This window comes from Pan troglodytes, chromosome 5 (assembly GCF_028858775.2).
Source record: "Pan troglodytes isolate AG18354 chromosome 5, NHGRI_mPanTro3-v2.0_pri, whole genome shotgun sequence".
Taxonomy (NCBI): domain Eukaryota; kingdom Metazoa; phylum Chordata; class Mammalia; order Primates; family Hominidae; genus Pan; species Pan troglodytes.
In genome coordinates this window covers 154780194-154800168 of record NC_072403.2, presented here as the reverse complement: position 1 = coordinate 154800168, position 19975 = coordinate 154780194, and the positions used below count along the sequence as shown (strand labels likewise).

The 19975-nt window shown below is 41.6% G+C and overlaps 1 protein-coding gene across 12 annotated transcripts in view; it reads left to right on the top strand.

Moving 5' to 3' along the window:
• The first annotated feature begins 251 nt into the window (after positions 1-251).
• HIVEP2 (HIVEP zinc finger 2) overlaps positions 252-19975 on the top strand; it is a 195440-nt gene continuing 175716 nt past the window's right edge. For 3 of the 12 annotated variants that reach the window (XM_063813521.1, XM_063813519.1, XM_063813516.1), the window contains exon 1: positions 2285-2377. The gene's annotated coding sequence lies outside the window, so the exon portion shown is untranslated. Of the gene's footprint in view, positions 452-956; positions 1533-1714; positions 1986-2283; positions 2378-19975 lie in introns of those variants that run through there. The other 9 variants (XM_054686367.2, XM_063813515.1, XM_063813520.1 and 6 more) reach the window with 7 other exon arrangements.

Below are 19975 nucleotides of genomic sequence, written 5' to 3'. Positions count from 1 at the left end.
TCCCCGCTTGGCGGGGAGACCACCCGGAGGAGGCGCTCCGGGACCCGGCCCCCCTCCCCAGCAGTCACTCGTCGCGCTCGGGCACCGTGGCACCCTAGGAACCTCCCCCGAGGGTGCACACCAGTCCACACAGGCAGGGTAACGGCCCGAGGGAGCCCCGGTGTCACCCGGTTGTCGCCCGGCCGGGGAGGAAGCCCAGAGCTTCGGCTCCCACTCGCCTGGGATTCCCCCGCCCCCCGGCCCCGCTCTCCCAGGGTTGGTTGTGATTTCAACTCCGGTCCCTTCCGTGGAGAGGGAAGCGCACAGGCTGAAGGTGGCAGCTCGCCCCGAGGTTCCAGCGCGGCCCACCAGGAAACCGGCAGCTGCTCTTCGCGCCGCTGCCCACACCTATTTGAATCCCCTGGCGAGGGCGGGCCGCGGTCCCCGAACTGGGGGCGCCGGGGGCACCCTGGTGAGTGACCTCAGGGAAGGTAATCCGGGCGTTTCGAGCACGTGAATAGTTCGCGCGCCCGCAGGGGCACGGAAAGTGCTAGTAAAACACTACAAAGCTCCAGAAACCCAGCCAGGAGCCACAGTCTGATTTTGCTTTTCTTGACCGATAACATAATTGTGAGTAGAGGCAGGGGGCGAGGAGAGGCCAGGGATCCGGAGTACTGGTTCCAAATCTAAGGGCACTACTAATTATACAATTCCGTTCGTCAGGAAGGCAGACAACGATTCTCTGGGAAATGGGGAAGGGGTGGGGACGGAGGAGGTTTCCACATCCTTAAAGGAAATTCTCAGGCTCCTAGAGATGCCCAAGTTTTTTTGCATGACAAGTAGAGACCGGCTCTCCGGGGAGTTCCCCGCTCCGACCGAGCGAGTGCGCGGCCGCGATCTCCCCGCCCGCAGCGGCAGCCGTGGGGCCCGGCCCTGCCCTCCCGACTGCCTCCCTCCCCCGTCGCCCCGCGCGCCGCACATCCCTCTCTCGCTCACTGGCTCCAGACTGGTTTTTCTGGTTCAGCCTCCCTCCCTGGGACGCGCTGGGGGATCCGATGACGTCGCTGGCTGAGTCTCTCCCTCTTCCTCCCTCCCTCCCTCCGCCTCTCCCCCCGTCCGCCCTCGCCGCGCACTCCTCCTAGTAACTTCTGTTCGGGGAGGCGCTGCCAGGAATAACCCGGTGCGTCCACAGCCCGGGAGGGGAGGCGGCCGCTGCGGCTCCCGCACGCAGACAGCTGCGGCCCGGGCCTCGCGGCTCCCGCCTGAGCCCGGCGGCCCCTGCCCCGGGCCCATCTCCATACAGTGTCAGAAAAATAAATAAAGGCAAGAGGAGCCTGGGCTGGCGGTCGGGATCTCTTCCCTCCCTCCGCGCCCGCCCTCCCTCTGTCCTTAAGGAAATGCTACCAGACACCCCCCACCAGACACGCTCAGCCTTGGCGAGGAGCGGCCGCCGCTGCAGCGAGAACAAGGGCACCAGGGGGGTTTCCTCCCCCTCCTCCTCTCCCTCCTCCTCTCCGTCCTCCTTCTCCTCCTCCTCAGCGGTGACTTTCCAGGTGAGCGGCCGCCGCGGCTGCGAGGATCCCCCTCGCCCGCTGGGGCTCGGGCCGCCGCGTCGCGCCCTCCTCCCTCCCCTGTCACCCGGCGGCGGCCGGGAGCTGACAGCCGCCCGAGGGGCTCGCGGCCCGGAGGCGGGCGGCCGGCGGGAGGCGGGCTGGAGGTGAGGGGGTGGAGAGGAGGAGAGCGGGGCGCCGCCGAGCGCCGTCGTTCCCCGCAGGAGGGTCTCCGCACAAACATCTTCGGTGACTGTGGCACAAGTCTTTGCCAAGTTGTGTCTTGGACCTTGACGCTCCCCGGAGCCCAGAGCAACTTGGAGGGTCTCCCGGCTCGTTCACAGCGTTCCTCCACGTTTCGCGTCTGGGGTGCTGGGTGCAGCCTCGGGGTGCGCGGAGGGCGGACCGGCCACCGCGAGAGCGGAGCGGCGGGAATCTAGGTCCCTCCTCGGCTCGGTAAGTGGCCTGGACGCTGGGTTTTTCCTGCCTCCTTCGGCGCTGGGAGCTTGTTTCACTTTATATTGGAATCGCCGCCGCCGAACTCCGTCCCCCGCTCCCCGGCGCGTGCCCCCAGCCCCTTCCCGGTGGCCCGAGGGTGAGGGTCGGAGGGGGCGGGGATGGGGGAGACCGCGGGAGGGGTGTCGGGCGCGTGGGGAAATGCGGGGAATACCCTGGCCGCGGATCTATGCAGATGAGGGGAGGCTGCTTTGCGTAATGTCCTGGGGGGAGGGGGCCGCGCGGGAGCGCTGGAGGCAGGAATGTGCCTGCTTACTAATGAGCGACGTGCACCGGCGCGCACGGCCCGGCCACCGCTGCGGCTGCGGCGGCCGGCGGCGGCCCGTTGTCAGGTAGCGGGGGAGGGGGCCGCGGCGCGCGGCGCAGGCGGCCGGGCGGGCTGGCGGCGCGAGGCCCGGGCCGCCGGCCTGCGGCCGAGCGAGCGCAGCGAAGGCGCTGGCTCTGGGCATTTCAGTGACTCCCTTTACCTCCCGGGCAAGGAAGGAAGGAAGGAAGGAGCGAAGGAAGGAAGCGAGGAAGGAGGGGACTGTCTCGATGGAAGGTTCAGGCGGAGGCGCCCTCGCCTTGCGGGTGCACCGGCTGCAGAGCGGCTCTGGCCGCTGCCGGCTGGACCCGGGCGCGTGGAGACGGGTGGGGGCGGTTTGCATGCGTGTTTGTCTGTCCGTCTGGCCGGGGATCGGGAAGGGACATGTGTGTTTGGGCTGTGCACTGTGGGGAACTGGGTCTGCGCCTTTATGTCTGTTCCCTGAAGTGGGTGGAACGTTGGCCCGTTCCGGGAATGTTCCATGACGTGGTGCAGCCACAGGAAGGGGGTTAACGAGGGGCTCTCTGCCGCGGCGGCACTGCCGGCTGCTATCAAAGCAGATGTGCTGCTGCTGCTCCTCCTCCTCTTTCACCTCCTTTCACCCCCACCCCCCGCCTTTCCATTCTGTGCCTCTGGTACTGGTAGGGGTGAGACAGGAAAACATTGCTCTGGGTGTGTGCGTGTGTGTGTGTGGGTGGGTGTGTGGGGGAGGGGGTGCTGATGTGCATGTGTGGGGTCTGTCGTATTTGGTGGGGGGGGTGGACTCCAGATCCGCTCTGCTACCCCAGCTGTTATCACAGATCGGTGCGCTTTATACGCATGTGCCTCCCGCGTTCTGTCCCTCTTACATAACACATCCAGTGCAGCAGAGGACATGAGAAAATGCGACCCCAACCCTCCAAGCCCAAATTGGGTGAGGGGATAGAAAGTCAGGAAGCGTCCCTGGGTGTTGTCCTTCAGGGACTTGGTTCCCAGTGGGGGAAAGGAAGAAGGGAAGGAGGGTTTCTTCAAGTGGCTCCTCTCATCTCTGACTTAAAAGCATCTAACTAAAAAGGACTGCAGGCACTAGTCCTCCCTAACGGAAAAGCTTGTAACCAGCTACACCAAGGGAACGGGGGCACTTTAACCTCGGGAGTGCGGAGAAGAGAGAGGGTCCTTAATCAAGACACTTGGAGGAGAGAAGCAATAATGTGTGGGCGGCGGATGGGGGGCGCTGGGGATGACTTCGAGGAGACCAGAGGAATCTCTTGATAATAGGTTTCACTGGAGGCCTTAGGACACCTGTAATGGCTTAGCATTCACACAGGAAGTTGTGTGTGCAACTGACATTGCAAAACCCTTATTCTCTGCAGAGTTATTTAGGCCTAAAATGAATATAGAAAGGCTTGTTTCCTGTACTTTCATTATAATGGAAAATTTGAACTGATTTTTCTCCTTCCTTTTCTGCCATTTTAAAAATAACTCAATTTACCTCCAAATGAATATTGGTACTCGCCCCCAACCCTAAAGCTAGACCTCAATAATTCACAAGAGATCTGTGTTTTTCTAGCATACCCAGAGCCCTAGTCAAGGGCTATTGATTTTTCTCCTCAATACAGTTGTTTCTTTTGTAGTGCATAATCAAGCCCAGAAATTACTTGAAATATTAATAAGATCCATTTTAATTAAATTTGCAATGATCTGTCCTCCTAGAAAAAGGCCATTTAACTTTATTAGAAATGTTTCCTCCAGTGATATAGTAATATTTGGTGATATTTGCCCTTGAGCAAACCAAGTTATTTTAAATATTTGCACATATAGATCACATATGTTTGCTACATATGTAGCAAATGTCTCATTGCTTTTTCACCTTATAAGAGTGCCAGAAGCAGAATTTTAACAAAGTAGATTGTGGAATGAGTAGATTGGGTTTGATTTTTAGGATATAGGCCAAATGATTTATCAGAACAGAAATGCCCTTTCTGTGACTAAAGTGGGTATCATTTTCATTATTAAGAGAAAATTCCCTGTGGAACCCTAAGGAGTCATAGTACCAAATGACAACTGTACATTTGCCTTGTGAGCTGAAAGGGATTTACCAGTATTTACTTAATGATAGTGTGTTTGTTTCAAGTGTCATAATCCCTTTGACCACTAGGTTTGAAATATGCAGTATATTTCTTATATACAGAAATGTGTTACATTACAATGATGAATCTTTTGAACATTGAGACAATTTCTTGCGTCGAGCATAGGTCGGGTATAAAACAAAATTTGCTTATTGGCATCTGTATTTTTGTTACAGTGATTGTATTTTATGTGGCTAACTTTATTAGAGATGGCTTATATTTATACAAGGGTATTCAAGAGTAAATTGATGTGTGACTGATTCGGGGATAATTTTGGGAATGGTGGTATATTAATGATCTTACAAATGTAAGATCTAACTGATTTTTAACTGGTTAGATCCTTGTAGAGTTGTTTGGTAAAATACCACTAAAGTACATAAAACATTTCTATATTCCTATTTAACATGGAATGTGAAAAATTTACTATGTGTATATTATCACATAGGAAAATAATTCTCTTTGATTACATTGAAAGATTAAGCAGCAGAATATTTTGATTGATCAGGCTCCTTTGCATGAGATGTGTTTGTGAATGTTCTTGTTACCATGAAAACAAAACAGAGGACAGTATATATGGAGACGTTCCTTGTGGAGTAATGGTGCATGTGTCTGCTTGAACTTTTGGCACTTTGTCACTATTCAGGAGATCTGGTTGACTCTTTTATGCTGATTTAATTTAAAATGAAAAATCTTATTCCAGAATTTGCCATTTTTTTTTTTCAAAGCAGGGCTCATTTTAACAGCAGCAATAACAAATAACTGTGTTGTACACTGTATTGGGTTTCAGCTTTTGAATTATAACAAGTACACTATTTGGGTTGGGTTTCAGTTTTTAAATTATTATCAGTAATTAGCTAAAGTCAATTTGAAAGCTTCACATAGGAAAAGTAATTTTAAAGAATGATAGAAAATGTTAGTTGGCATGAGTGAAAGTATAATCCATGAGGATGTAAAGTAATTTAATAACTGACATGTAATTATTATCAGAAGGGAAAAGTGGCTAAGGTCAATTGGATATATGGCTGTGGATCAGACAGGCTGCTCATCTCCTATTTGTTAAAAATAAACACCGTTTTCATATTTTGGTACGTGATCAGCATCAGAGGAACTCTCTGTTGGTCTATACATTAGTTCCGTAGGTGGAGAAACGGTTCACAGTTTAAATATCTACCTGAAAATTTCAATGACATGCTTCCAGTTCATGGATTTATATGTGAATTCATCATGAATTCATATTTTGGCTAAAACTTGGTATTTAACTGTTACAACTTTTAAAGTGATATTATAAAAAGGAGCAGAGGAAGTTTGCTAACTCAACTTAATGAAATTAAGGTTTCATAAGGAACTTCAAACCCATCCAGAGTGTATGGATTCGCTTTAACCATACAGGCAGATCCTGTATTAGTATGGAGCTAAACTTTAGTGAATATTCAAGTGAGGGCTGTACTGTGAAACCTGTAGGATTTACAGTGTTTGGGATGAACACAGAGGATTAAAGGGAAATAGGAAAACTTTATGAAAATAAGATCATGTTTATTTTAAAGTAATTGTATGAGAAGTAGTATTTTCTCTTTGTTCCTGGTATTTGGTCACAATCAAAAGCATTGCTTTCTGTATGATATTTATGGCAATGCTTATGAAAAAGAGGTTGAGTAAGCCAGTATTTGTAGCTATGAGATGCCACTAACTGATTTGGGAAAACATTTTAGCACTTTATTATTGTGTCACAACTCCGAAATCGTCGTGGGAAAGAGGATATAACACAGCTTTCTTGGTCTGTGCAATCTTTGGCTTCTCTGAGATGGACCGTGAATATCGACATTAGATAGACACAGGCCTAAACTGGCTTTATGACTGCATTTAGAATAGAATCAGAACTGCCTGATATTTGGGTCACTATTGTTCTAGGCCGAATTTGTGCTATCTTAACATACACTCCCATTACTCATCATTTGAGGTATTTTCTATGACGTGATCTATTCTACAAGTGTCTATAACTTTAGATTTCCAACCTCCTTAAAATTTGGGATCTAATTGTTTACATCTATTTGAGAAAGTGCTTTGGAGAGAGGAAGAGATGAACATGATGTTTATGTGCCTGAGGGTGATTCTCAGCAGAAAGCAGAGGGGGTCTCACCTGCTACTTCTGGGTCACAGAGTGATGGAAGTAAGTTCAGGAAGTACCCAGGGCCAACCTTTTTGACTTGTCACTCACATATAATCTTAATCCTCTATTCAGAGTACTATGACTGGTGCCATGTTATTGCTGGTCAATGCAATTCACTCTCTCAGTCATTCAACAAGTATTTCCTGTAGATTAGGCCTTGTGCTAGACACGCAGGGTATAAATAATGACCCGAACCACTAAAGGAGCTCCTTCCAGGAGTTAAAAACAAGCCAGTGGGGCTGATAAGAGAAAGGTAATGCAGGGCCTTGAAGGAAGGTTGACCACAGGAATGATTATCCAACCTGACATATGTGAGGACTGCCTTTGGCAAATCAGGACACATCATGACCCTCCAAATGATCATGTTACAGGTTGATCCTTGGAGAGGCAATTTTGAGGGGTAGGACCTTGAAATTGGAAGAACCTTGTGCATAACGCCTGTCTCTTCTCAGTGCTTCCACATCAATTGTCTTGGAGCACCTGGAATTTTTAATGACTGTATATGTAATGACTTCAGTTTGAAGGACTTACCTGTAAATTAACTATTATTATTTGCAGATTTTTTTAATAACAAATAATTTAAGTTCTAAAAATACTTATTTGGTGCTCCAGTTAACAAAAATAGCCAGCATCATTGATTCAATTAATAAATAACTACCAATTCAGAAGTCTTTACAAGGTCGCCGTGTGAAGTAACCAATTAATCTTTGGAGCCCTGCATGAGCTAGATCTATATATTTTCAAACAACTAGCAAAGGGCTGAGACATTCAAGTATGCCAATAATTTCTCCTCATGATTGCAAGTATCAGGATCTTTGGAGAAATTTAGTTCTGATTTCTTACTTTCCATGTGATTAGGGGTCTGTGTGACATGAAAATATGAAGCAAAAGAGTAGAAACAGAGGTTAGTGAAAATCACTTTCCTTTATTTTGTCCACTGCATCATTTGATTACTTTTTTTTCTGTTTTATAATTTATATAATGTAGGAGATTCAATTTAGGTGACAAAAAGAGTCTATTTTATGTAGTAGTTCCAAGCTTGGGCTCTGCAGTCAGATCAAGAGTCAGAATGAGCAACAGAGATAAAAGGATGATGATTTCCAACTTCAAACATTTTACAATCTAGAAGAGACATGGCTTACAGTAAACTTTATTAAAACTTACAATTGGGAGTAGAGTATAAATGGAAGCAGGATTTTTTCCAACTGGAAAGATTAGAGGGTTCTTATGAGAGGAGGTGATTCTTTTTTTTACTGAGGATCTTGAATGTTAAGTAGAATTTCATTGAGTAAAGAAGGGAGTCAGGAGCTCCTCATACTCTGACCTGGGATGGGAGGGGACAGGGATAGTACCAGGGCAGAGGAGGAGTTGGGAGCCTGGAAAGGTACGTAGCTCCAGATCTTGTGGTGCCTCAAAGACCTGCAGAGAAAGCTGGACATCACTGAAGGTTTTTGAGCAGAGAGGTGATGCTATAAAGTGTGTGTTTCAGAAAGCTTATGAGGGTATATGGGATGAATATCTTGGTGGCAAGGAGACAGTTAGATTGCCAAAATATCCTAAAGAGAAGTAATGAAAGTTGCCCCTACTGAATGATAATATGAATTCTTTTATTCTGTTAATTGATGTGTTTAAAAGTACCCTAAAAGTAAGTAACAAAAGTGATTAAAATATTTTGTTAAACATGGCCAAATGTGTATGACAGGTTGTCAATTTGAACATTTTAAGTATTGCATTATTATTTTAACCTAATATAAATTTTTTTTTACTATGGAATATATTTATAAATATTAGTAGTGAAAGTTGACCATCAAACACCAACTTGCAGACATGTTTATAGTTAAAATTACAAGGTAATTATATTTTTAGGGATACATGTATAAGGAATGGGCCACTGATTCATTTCGTGGTTAACTGGAATACTGCTTTTTAATTGATACCCAGCTGTATCTAAATCATTACAATACTGGACAGATAGTGTAGTGCAGTGTATTTGAAGTGCAGTGCTTTGTTTGGCAAAGATTTATTTAATGGTTTCATTTTCTCTGCAAAAAGAAAAAAAGCAGATCATCGAAGCTCTTATTATTTGCACTGTGACAGATTCACTTGAGTTCAGAAGCCTAGGGAAAAGGTGGGACTTTTGAAACTAGGGCAGTAGGTAAATGTAGACACACCTTCGTTTGTATTTGATTAGGGATCTGACAGCGTGCATATGTGTACAGGTTTGCACGTGTGCATACACACATATACAAATCATAGAAAACCATAGGTGTTCTGTGAGAGAGAAAATTTTGCTACTTAAATACAGCGTGAATTCTCATCCTGATAGTTGCAGAAAATATTTCTTTTAAAATGGAGATTAATGTCTAATTCCATATAAAGAAGATTATAGGAAAGGTGATTTAAACTGTAAGTAGCTTTGTTCACTAAAACGCTAGATTTATTTGAAACAGTGTTTTATTTCTTTTGGAAGGCAGACAACTAGTTTAATAGTGTACATATGAAACGCTAATTTGGCTTGTTAATTGGATGCAATTAAATTGAGGTTATTTTATACTGCTTAATTGTTAGAAAATTACATGCGTTGCCATGCCTGTGTAATGTGAAGCAAAAGCGGAGGGTATAGCAGGAGTGGGGGTGGGAGGGACGCAAGATCTAGTCCTGTCTTTGCAATTAACTTTCTGTGAAAACTTGGAAACAAGTCATCGAAGCTCTTTGGACCTCATTTGGAAATGGAAGAGATTGGAACAGATGGCTCCTAAAGCTTCTTCCAGCTCATATTCTATCAGTTTATAAATTCTACTTTGTAGCTGTAGAGAATGCAATGTCATTATATTCTGTAATTATGGTATTACAAGGATGAACTGAACACTTAAAAAAATCAGCACAGTGCCAATTTAGCAAATCCGTTAGAAGGAAGGCAATTTAGGCTTAAAGAGCACTCACCTGTGCCAGGCTCCATCCCAGGCTCTCTCTCCACATTACGTCACTTAGCCCTCACAACCACCCTGAGAAGATTTAGTTTTTTATCTTGATGTGTACACTTAAAGAAACTTCCATTCAGAAAGGTTTTTGCGGGGATGCTTTGATAGTCATTGGTGAAGCAGGATTCGAATTCAGGGTTCTTTGGCTCCGAAAATGCTTTGTCTTTTTACCATTTCATGCAGTATAAGCAATTGTTTACACATCAAAATTATTTCAAATATTTAAAAAAGGCCAACCATATTTATCACTTAGCACAATGTTTCCCCTTAGTAGTATATGGATAAACAGGTAGCCCACGGGATTAAGAACCTGGATTTGAAGTCAGACAGAATAGGGCAAATTCCAGCTCCACCACCACCTGGGGGAATTTGGGTATGTTACTTAACCTCCCTGAGGTTACAAAATGAGGATAATACCCATTCAAGAGTCATTGGGAAATTTTTATGAGAATGTTTGTACCCATCTCAATGAGCACATAGTAAACGTTTAATACCTGGTAGCTATGCGTTATTATTAACAAGGTATTAGACTATAAGAAAAACATAGGACAATTCAAATTGTTGTGACAGTAAAATATTAAATATTTTCAAATGGTCCGTTAAACTCTTGACTGAAATGGTTTAAGAAACAATGTTAGAATGACATGGTTTCACATTTAACAGTTAACAAATGGAAATATCAATTAAAATCTGGGGTGTTTCTCACTGAGCTCAGCCAGTGCTATGCCAATGAAGTGAACTAAATTGTCTGGTTCTTTGTGGAAAATCATTCTGAAGTTCTTGCTCTAAAAATAGCTTTTGGGGCCTGAATTACCCCTTACCCCACTCGAACTTCCGTGCAAGAGCCAGAGGACCAGTGATTACTCGTGGGGCCTTGGGCCTACTTAAGAGACTCAACTTGGGTGTTCACAGGACTGTTGACTTTAATTCTAAAAAAATTTATTAATTCAACAGAGATTTATTAAGCACCTGCTCTGGGAAAGGTGCTGTTCTAGACACTGGAGATCCATCAATAGACAAAAATAGTAAAAAAAAAAAAAAATTCCTTGCCTTCATGGAGTTTACATTCTAGTAGACTAATTTAGAAACTTTTTATGGCTAATTCAGTCACTGCATTACTTTTCAGTGTTTACAGGATCTCTGCTTTTATAGTGGTCTCTCTTAACCCAAATAACAAAGAAACATCGTAAGACTTATTAAATCACTAATGAAATACCCCATTTATATTATATATATGTGTATGTATGTATGTACATATATTTCATAGTAAGGTAGTTTTTGACACCTAAATATTATAGCACTAGATTTTTTAAAAATTCATTTTTATGGTTCAGCATTATGGCCCTTCATACCTGTATAATTAGTAGAATTAGGTGCTGGTGGCTGGGCGGTGGCTCACGGCTGTAATCCCAGCATTTTGGGAGGCTGAGGTGGGTGGATCACAAGGTCAGGAGTTCGAGATCAGCATGGCCAATATGATGAAACCCCATCTCTACTAAAATTCAAAAATTAGCCTGGTGTGGTGGCACGTGCCTGTAGTCCCAGCTACTTGGGAGGCAGAGACAGGAGAATCGCCTGAACCCAGGACGTAGAGGTTGCAGTGAGCCGAGATCGCCCCACCGCACTCCAGCCTGTCTGACAGAGTGAGACTCCATCTCAAAAAACAAAGAGAGAGAGAGAGAGAATTAAGTGCTGGCTGTTTTATTATGGGCAAGAAAAAAAATGGTTTACAAATGACACATCCTTTTTTTTTTCTTCTTGAGACAAGTTCTCGGTCTGTCACCCAGGCTGGAGTGCAGTGGCGCGATCACGGTTCACTGCAACCTCGACCTCCTGGGCTCAAATGATCTCCCGCCTCAGTCCCCTGAGTAGCTGGGACTGCAGGCTGGCACCACCATGCGCGGCTAATTTTTGTGACACATCCTATTGTTAAATGCATTTATAAGCTTGCCAAAGTGAAGTAGTTAAATTATATTCAGAGTTTATATTTTTAATCTTGTTTAAGTGAATTATTCATCTTTTAACTGATAATTTTTGCTATAAAATTTCTAGTGGATTAGGATGGTTTCACTTTCACAAAAGTGTGCTCAATACAGTGTATGACATGTGCTGGGCATACAGTTGATATTTGGTGGATGTTTAAAGTCATAATTCTCAAGAAGCTTACGGTCCAAATGGTAAGGAAAAACACCTGCCACACTATAAGATGGGGGCCATGAGATCCAGATGAAGGAGATCCTCCAGGAGCTCAAGTCCTGTCTAGTCTTTGTGCCAATAGCCAGAGTTCATCAGTCTGTGCACCTTTACTTTATTATTATTTTGAGACAGGGTCTCACTCTGTTGCCCCCACTGGAGTGCAGTGGTGCAATCTGGGCCTCCACTGCAACCTCCGACTACCAGGCTCAAACGATCCTCCCACCTCAGCCTCCCAAGTAGCTGGGACTACAGGCACCTGCCACCATACTGAGCTAATTTTTGCACTTTTTGTGGAGACAGGGTTTTGCCATGTTGCCCAGGCTGATCTCCAACTCCTAGGCTCAAGTCATCCACCCCGCCTCAGCCTCCCAAAGTGCTGGGATTACAGGCATGAGCCACTGCACCCAGCCTGTCTGTGCACTTTTAAGTGCTTCTTGGCACATTTGGTTTTAATGTTCCCCAGGAAACAAGTGCCTCCATGTGTCCATCCAGCAATCCCAAACATCTCTTAAACCCGTAGTTGCGGGCTTCCCAGGCTCTAAACTTCCCATTTGTTTTTGCAGCGAGTGAACAGATAGGGCCTTTTTGAATTATGTTTCTCCCTACAGTTGGATAGGGGAGCTTATAGCTGAACTGGGATTCTTCCATCTAGGACAGCTTTCTTTGACCATATTCTGTTCAGGGTGCTCTAAGAAGGACGCTGTGTGAAGGTGGCTGTTGCTCATGATTGTGGAGTTTGAGGAAGCATTGTTCCTTGGTGTGCCTGTTTGGATCAATTAGGTGTGAAAGAGGGAGTGTATTCCTTTCCCCCACTACACACCCTTGCCCCATGTAGGCCAAGACAAATGGAGGAGGAAAGGCTGGGGTGAAACGGTTTCCTTTCATGCAAAGCAAGTGGTGAAAGCCTCTGTCTTTGCAACTCAGCAATGTCCCTTGGGATGGTTTTGATGGCTGGTCCAGTACTTTATGGATAGATCGTGGGAAGTTCAGCTTCTAATTATCCGTGGAATAGTTATCAAACTTTATTTTTCTTTCTTCTGCTGATGCTTACATTTTAATAAATTTGCTTTCTCTAAGCAAGGGAAAAATCCAGGGTTATAAACATTCAATTTATTTTCTTGTCAGTAGTCATGTGTCAAAGTTTATGTTGGGAGAGATATAGAGATGTAGCCTTTTTGGGTAAAATGAGGATTTCAGATATCTTTTCTGTTCTTGTGAGGCTGTGCTCATTAGAGCCTACACTGGAGCTCTAGAGAACACCAGAATGGATGACTTGAAACTCTGACCCCACTAGTTGATTGCTTGCCTTATTATTGATTTTCAAAAGGATTCAGGCCAAGAGGCTGTACCTCTGTTATATTTCATTATTTCTTCATCTGTAAAAATGAAGCATTGTTTATAGCACTCCCCTACCTCCTGGGAATACAGCAGGGTAACACAAGAGAATTAGAGTGGCTATTTTTAGTGTGTGAAGCAACACTAAGTTTTGAGAATAATTCAATTGTTGAAAAAAATCTGATATACAGCAATACATTGGTGACAAGGGTTAGTGGAGTGTTGTTGAGATAATTGACTGATATTGATGCAATTTATTACAGGCCTATGTAATTGTTTTCAGAAAGATAATGGTCAGCAGTTCCACAGCTTGTTATAATATCTCCTGATGGATTTAAATTTTGTGTAGGTCACTAATGCACTTGTGTCACAAAGTATTCAGAGAGTTATACCCACATTCAAACAAAAGGAAAGGGCTCTAAAGACATTTGTTTTTGGATTTGTAATCTGTTTACTTTTTCAAATGACCTTAGTACTATTCATGATAAACTTGGTGCCCAACTTCAATCAAGTGTAAATTTTAAAATGGGTCAAGTGGCTGAGAATATTCTAAATGACCTTTTAAAATAATAATCTGACAGTATAGGATATAACAAATAATTAGACACTGAGTGTGGAAATTAAATTTTCTAATGGACAAAGTCCAAGTCTGTTCAGTCATCAGTTGGTTTTTGGCTATGTTTGGTGGGAGTTTGCTAATGTGAAACCTAATGATGTCTGAAAATGGTCCTGATGGGTATTAATAGCCATCTGGAAAAATTTTACATCTTCACAAATAATCCCAATAATTTATATTGTGAAGACATTATCCTGATAGTCCTTCTTTTCCTATATTCTTGTCGGCTGTAGGATGAGAGCAGTATGAAGCAAACAGAAGACATTTTGAAATTAATCACAAAATTCCCATTGCTTTGAAGCCTGCTATTATTATACTAAGCCTTCTTATAGCTTTAAAAATCAAACAATGCCAAACAGTATATCTAACATTTTTAATTTCCTTTGAGCCAAACCAATTTGGTTTAAATTTCATTTCAAAGTTTTACAGTATGCCACACAGTTGTATACATCAGGCTACTATTCTTATTTGTATTTGACATGTAAGTATTTCTAAATAAACGAGGCAGTGAGTGGGGCAGGCATGAAGAAATGAAATTCTGAGGTTCTTTTGGAACATGCAAATGACTGCTTCCGTATTTAGTGCAACCTGTTCCCATTGCTTTCTTTCTGATGGGTCAGCTTTTGGTTTTGAGCAGGCTGCATCATCGGTCCCAGTTGAGCTTTTTGTGAGAAATTTTACTTCTTCCTTTCATTGTGATACAATTTGTGTTACTGCAATGATGCCTTATTTAGGGCATCTCTTAAAGTGTCTAGTTTAAATATGCTGATTAATTTTCTTAGGTGTAGGATCTGATGTTTCAGTTTTGGTTTGTCAACTGGTGACAGGACACTCTGCAATGTAAAGTTTCTTACAGAATTTCAGGATTAGATAAAACTATTGGAGGCATCATTTAATCTCTAACTGAGCAAGAAATCACTTAGGACAAATTACCAAGGACTGCTTGCATTCAGATTCTACTTAAACACCTTTTTATTTCTTAGGGAGACCTATTCCGTTCTTGGACATTTCTAGTTACCAGCAGTTGAGCCCTCTCCAGCTATCTAGAACAAGTTTACTCATTGTCTTGCATGACAATCCTACAATTATTTAAAGATAGCAATCTTGTTCACCTTAAGTATTCTTTTCTCCAGGCTAAATATTCCCAGTTCTTTCAACTAGACCTCATAGGATGTTGTTTTCATTTTTATTTTATTAATTTCCCAGGGATCAGATTGTTCATGTCTGAAATTTACTCCAGGCTGAGTTTTTTTTTATAACTCCTCAAAAATAAATTGCTTATTACCATTTACTTTCCAGAAGACAGCCTCTTACCAACTGGCTTAGAAACGTTTTACAGAAAAGGACTAGCCATGCTTGCTGAGACTTTTTATGTAGTATAACTAGAACAGAGTTGGAATGTATAATAATGTAATGCAAATTGATTTTAACAAATATAATTCTTGAGATTCTGGTATGTGCAAGATATATGGGAATATGAAGTAGAGTATAAATATAGATAGAATATAAATGTAAGTAGAACATAAAATATAAAGAAGAGTCACTATTCTCATCATCAGGACTTTATAATCTACCTAAACTGAGGAAAAGAATGACGTAAGGGAAGCGGTAATTAAAAGAAGCAGGTTAAGTACCATGAGAGAGGCACACGTGAAGTACTGAGAAGGCGCAACATCAACCCTGGCCGAGGACTCAGGAGATAGCAAAAGGAAATGCTTTACCTGGGCACACACACCAATATGGGAAAGTGTCAAGAGTATTTTCAGAGAAGCATTTCATTTGAGGGAGCATAAAATATGTATTAAGTAAATGTTGGTGAGAAAGTTAGGAAGATAGGGATATATGGTCTAAGGACTCATATTCCAGCTTAAGGGGTTTGGACTTAAAACGATAGATAATGGTAGATGTAATTTACCCCATTGAGAATTTGGTCCCTGAATTGAACAGTTCTGTAACTACATACGCAATGTAATGAAATGAAACGAACAGATAAAAGATAAGTATGTGAAAATTTCTATGCAGAAAATTCAACTGCATTTATAAGTAGCAAGGAGTGTATGTATTTTGCATATAAGACATGTTTGCTTTGAATTCGCATATTATTTTTATATACTGTCTGTGTCCTAGAAAGCCAGCAATCTCAAGGATGGTGACTTTAATCATGAAGGTAAAGTAAGTGTATTGCTGATGGATATATTGTTATATTCACACCTGTGCCAGTTACACATACCTTTTCTACCTCCTACTTTTTGGCAATATAAATGACATGCCATACTGATACTAGGCTGAGCTCAAATGATTGTCATTTTAGTATAAATTAACCTTTTCATCAATTAATATTTTTCTGTTGATTAAAAATGGGGATACAGAATATTGGGAAGTACTTGTATGCATTTAAACTACTTGTAAGACTGCTATCTATATAGCATACTGTAAGGCACTATATAGATAGCAGTCTTACAAGTAGTTTAAACGCATACAATAAAGTTTTGTTGCATCTTAATAACAATTAAAAAAAATTCCTACTTGAGCTCTAGACTGCCTTTAGTGCCTATGAGAAAACTCTCTTAATTTTCCTGCACAGATGACTTATTCCACATAATGAATAGTAAAGAAGGAATATTTAAATGGTCACGTATTTGATAGAACAAGTAGACCTATATGCAGAAGTGATATATTAGAAGATAGTTGAGATTTAATAATTATCTGTTGCCAAAATAAAAGTTATTGTTTCCTGAGTGGGTACTTTGATTTTGGAACTTTTCTTTTAATCATTATGGAAATAAATACATTTTAGATTTAGCTCTAGTCACACTTTTGGTTCTGGAGAAGTACAGAGGACTTTGTGAGTGACTAGGAGAGAATAGGAAAATACTATATTGTAATAAAAAATAATTTTGTTTTACTTGAATTCATGTGGGGACACTGCTGTTTCAATAACATGCTTGATTATAGGCCATCTGAGTACTTAACTATTACTTAGATTTCATTGAGGGCCTATTCTGAAGTATTTAATATAGATGGAGGCTGAACAAGGAGATGTGCTCTCAAACACTTGAGTACTATGTAAATATATTTCCATCTGAGAATATATTGACTTTTACCTACAGCCCGAAAGGTACGAGGTGATGATACATCTTGTTATTGTCCAGAGAAGTGAATGAATAGTCCTGGAACCACCTGCAGGTCTTGGGACTGTCTCAGTTACAGGGGCTGTACTTTGTTTAGTTAGCTAGCCTTGAAGGGATTGAGGCATTAGTAATTTGTGCTGAAGGCCACGTAATAAAGAGAAGGTTATAGTTTTATGGGTAGTTTGTAAGAAAAATAAAGCCACTGAGCTTGGAGATACCACAGCAGAAAAGGGTTCTATAGGAACCAAAGATTGTGAAGCAAGCAAGTAGGTAGGTAGGTTTTTCATGAATGGTTCATTCATTCTTATATGTTCATGAGTATGTGTGCATGATTCACTTCTCTCTTCATTCCTATATATATCTGTTCACTCAGTGAGCTCCCTTCCTTTCATTTCAGCTATTTAATTTGAGCTGGGCTTTGATTTGGGAAAGTACTGGCTGTAGAGGAACAACGCAGTCGTTCAGTGTGTCATGGAAATAGGATGTGGACCTCAGAAAGAAGAGAGTCTTGATTTTGTCATCACATATCTTGGGAGTCAGTTTTCTGGAAAAACAACAAATGATTGGTGAAAGCTCATTTGAGAAGGATATTACTCAATTTGGTTATTGTTAGAGAAGAGTGAAAATTTAGTATGCCCTTCTGAATATTTTTAGAGAGGAGGCCAGTTTGTGAAACAAGTCAGCCTGTGAGATACAGTCTGGCCATATCAAAGACTTTTCAAAGTCTATGAAAATGTGGAGACTCTTGAGTTAGAGAACTTGGATCTCAGAAGCATGGAGAGCCAAACATTATGGTAACAACTTACTGTTTCTCTCATATTCTAACTACACATTTAAATGAAACCAATCCTGAATGAAACAATGAGTTTTAAAATGGTTAGTTTGGGAAACTTCAAGTCTTAATCCTTTTCATTGTATGAAATAATATATCTTCTTAGGTTGGAATTGTGCACTTCATGATGTACTTTAAGTAACAAAAGTGGAGCACTTTAATTTTTTTCTAAAGAGAAAGTGTAAAATACGTTATCCTGCAAAACTTCCTTTTATCCTCACAGGTATTTCTTCTCTTTCATGGTGTAAAAGAGGTGCATTTGAAAATAGCACCAGGAACCTGAAGAACTTTTTTTTTGTTCTGGTTTATATTTTCAATTGTGTATTTATTCATAAGTTAATTTATCTTACCGTTCTCACACTGATCTTTATATCCTCAGTCTATACTAAATTTATGGTAATACTGATTTTATTTAGCCTGTAATTAGGATTATAAAATAAAACATTTTTAAGTCTTCCCTCTTTGTCCTTTCCAAGTGCCATCATCAGCAACTAAGTATAGACCAGAGAGCATGAATTTTGAATAAAATCTTCACTGAGCTTAGGCAGTATTTGGGGAGTCACATGCAGCTTGGGGACTGCTAATTGTATACCATTGGCAGATGATTTGAAGGAACAAGTATAAGTATGTTCAAATCAAAAACACAAGAATTGCTGCAGAGATTTAATGGATAAAAGAACAATTGATATGAAGGAGAAAAGACACCCCAAAAAAAGTTGGTGTAAGATCATTCAGGAAACAGATATCCACTACAGTATTTCCTAGGATTGGATACACTGGAATCACATTTACAGTCAAGAATCCTTTGATACAGTTTGGGAAGCCAAGTAAATAAAGCAGTTGGATGTGATTAGATTTTTTGCAGGCCCCTCTCAGCACTCACACTCAGGGGCACTGGCCACTGGGAAGTAAAGAAGTGGTTGCAGTTAGGAATAAGGAGTTTGAAAATGAGAAGAGTTTGCAATTGCTTTTCAGCAAGATTGAAAGACTAGCTATGCTAGTCCTGAACTGAGTGGAGATTTCAGTTCTCTGAGCCTATTTCTTGAAAAAATCGGGATAGAAATATATATATGTGAAGCAAATGGCAAACTCTAATATACTACACAAATTTAAGATATCATGTGATAAAGTTGTATTATTCAGATGTTTAGGAAATAAGACAACAGAATATTATTGAAGGGCTTTGCATCACTGTAAGTGGGGAAATCTAAGTTACCTTTAATATTGCCTTAAATAGTACATGACTGGATAGGACAACTAATATATATTAAATGGTAAAGTCTTTGATGTGCCTTTACCGTATAAAAAAATTTCAGTAACCTTCTAAACATGAAACTTGTTTATCAAGAAGCAGTAGAACCGAGGATGAACTTCATGAAAACATCGAGATGATTTCTGTGCCAATTCTTAAGATTAATTTCTTGTCAATTCATAGGTTACAATGCAATGCACATTTTAAGTATCAGGATACTCATAAAACCCTAAACATATGTTTAAAAATAGAGTTTATATTTTTAGGGTAGTTTTAGCTTCTCAGCAAAATCCAGCGGAAGGTACAGAGATTTCCCATGTACTTCCTGTCCCCACATACACACAGCCTCCTCCACTATCGAAGTCTTGCGCTAGAGTGGTACATTTGTTATAATCCAAGAACCTACATAGACACATCATGGTCACCCCAGGTCCATAGTTTACATTGTTTTAATTCATGTCCTGATGTGAAACATTGCTTAGTTCAAATGTTAGAGATGTTGACACAGTAAAACATCTGTAATGTTTGTTCACCATGAGAACAGAATCTACAATTTGTTTTGTAGTTGACGATCTGTCTCAAACTGCACAAGCTGAAATTAAACTATTTCAATTTTTTATTTCAAAATGATCATAAACTACCTTATGGCCTTATTTTTAATCGTTATTAACCGTAAGCCACAGCTTCTCTACAATTACACATGGTTATAATCTGGTTTATGGCTTGAAACTAAATGGAAGGCTGGAAATTTAGAAGAAAAGAGACTTTAAAAATCTTTAAGAAACATGAACAGGTAATTTCCATTTTAAAGCACTCTGGCTAAAGGTTCTGTTGGCTATTAAAGTGGATAAGTACAAGATTGAAAGATTCTTAAGAGATTCTGATTGTTAAAAGTATTAGTTGAGATAGGATAACTTAAGGTCCTAATAAATAAAAGGAGTGCAGTGGGTGTTTTCATAATGAAAACATATAGAATATGCTTTTAGAAACGTCTCAGGGGGCCTTCTT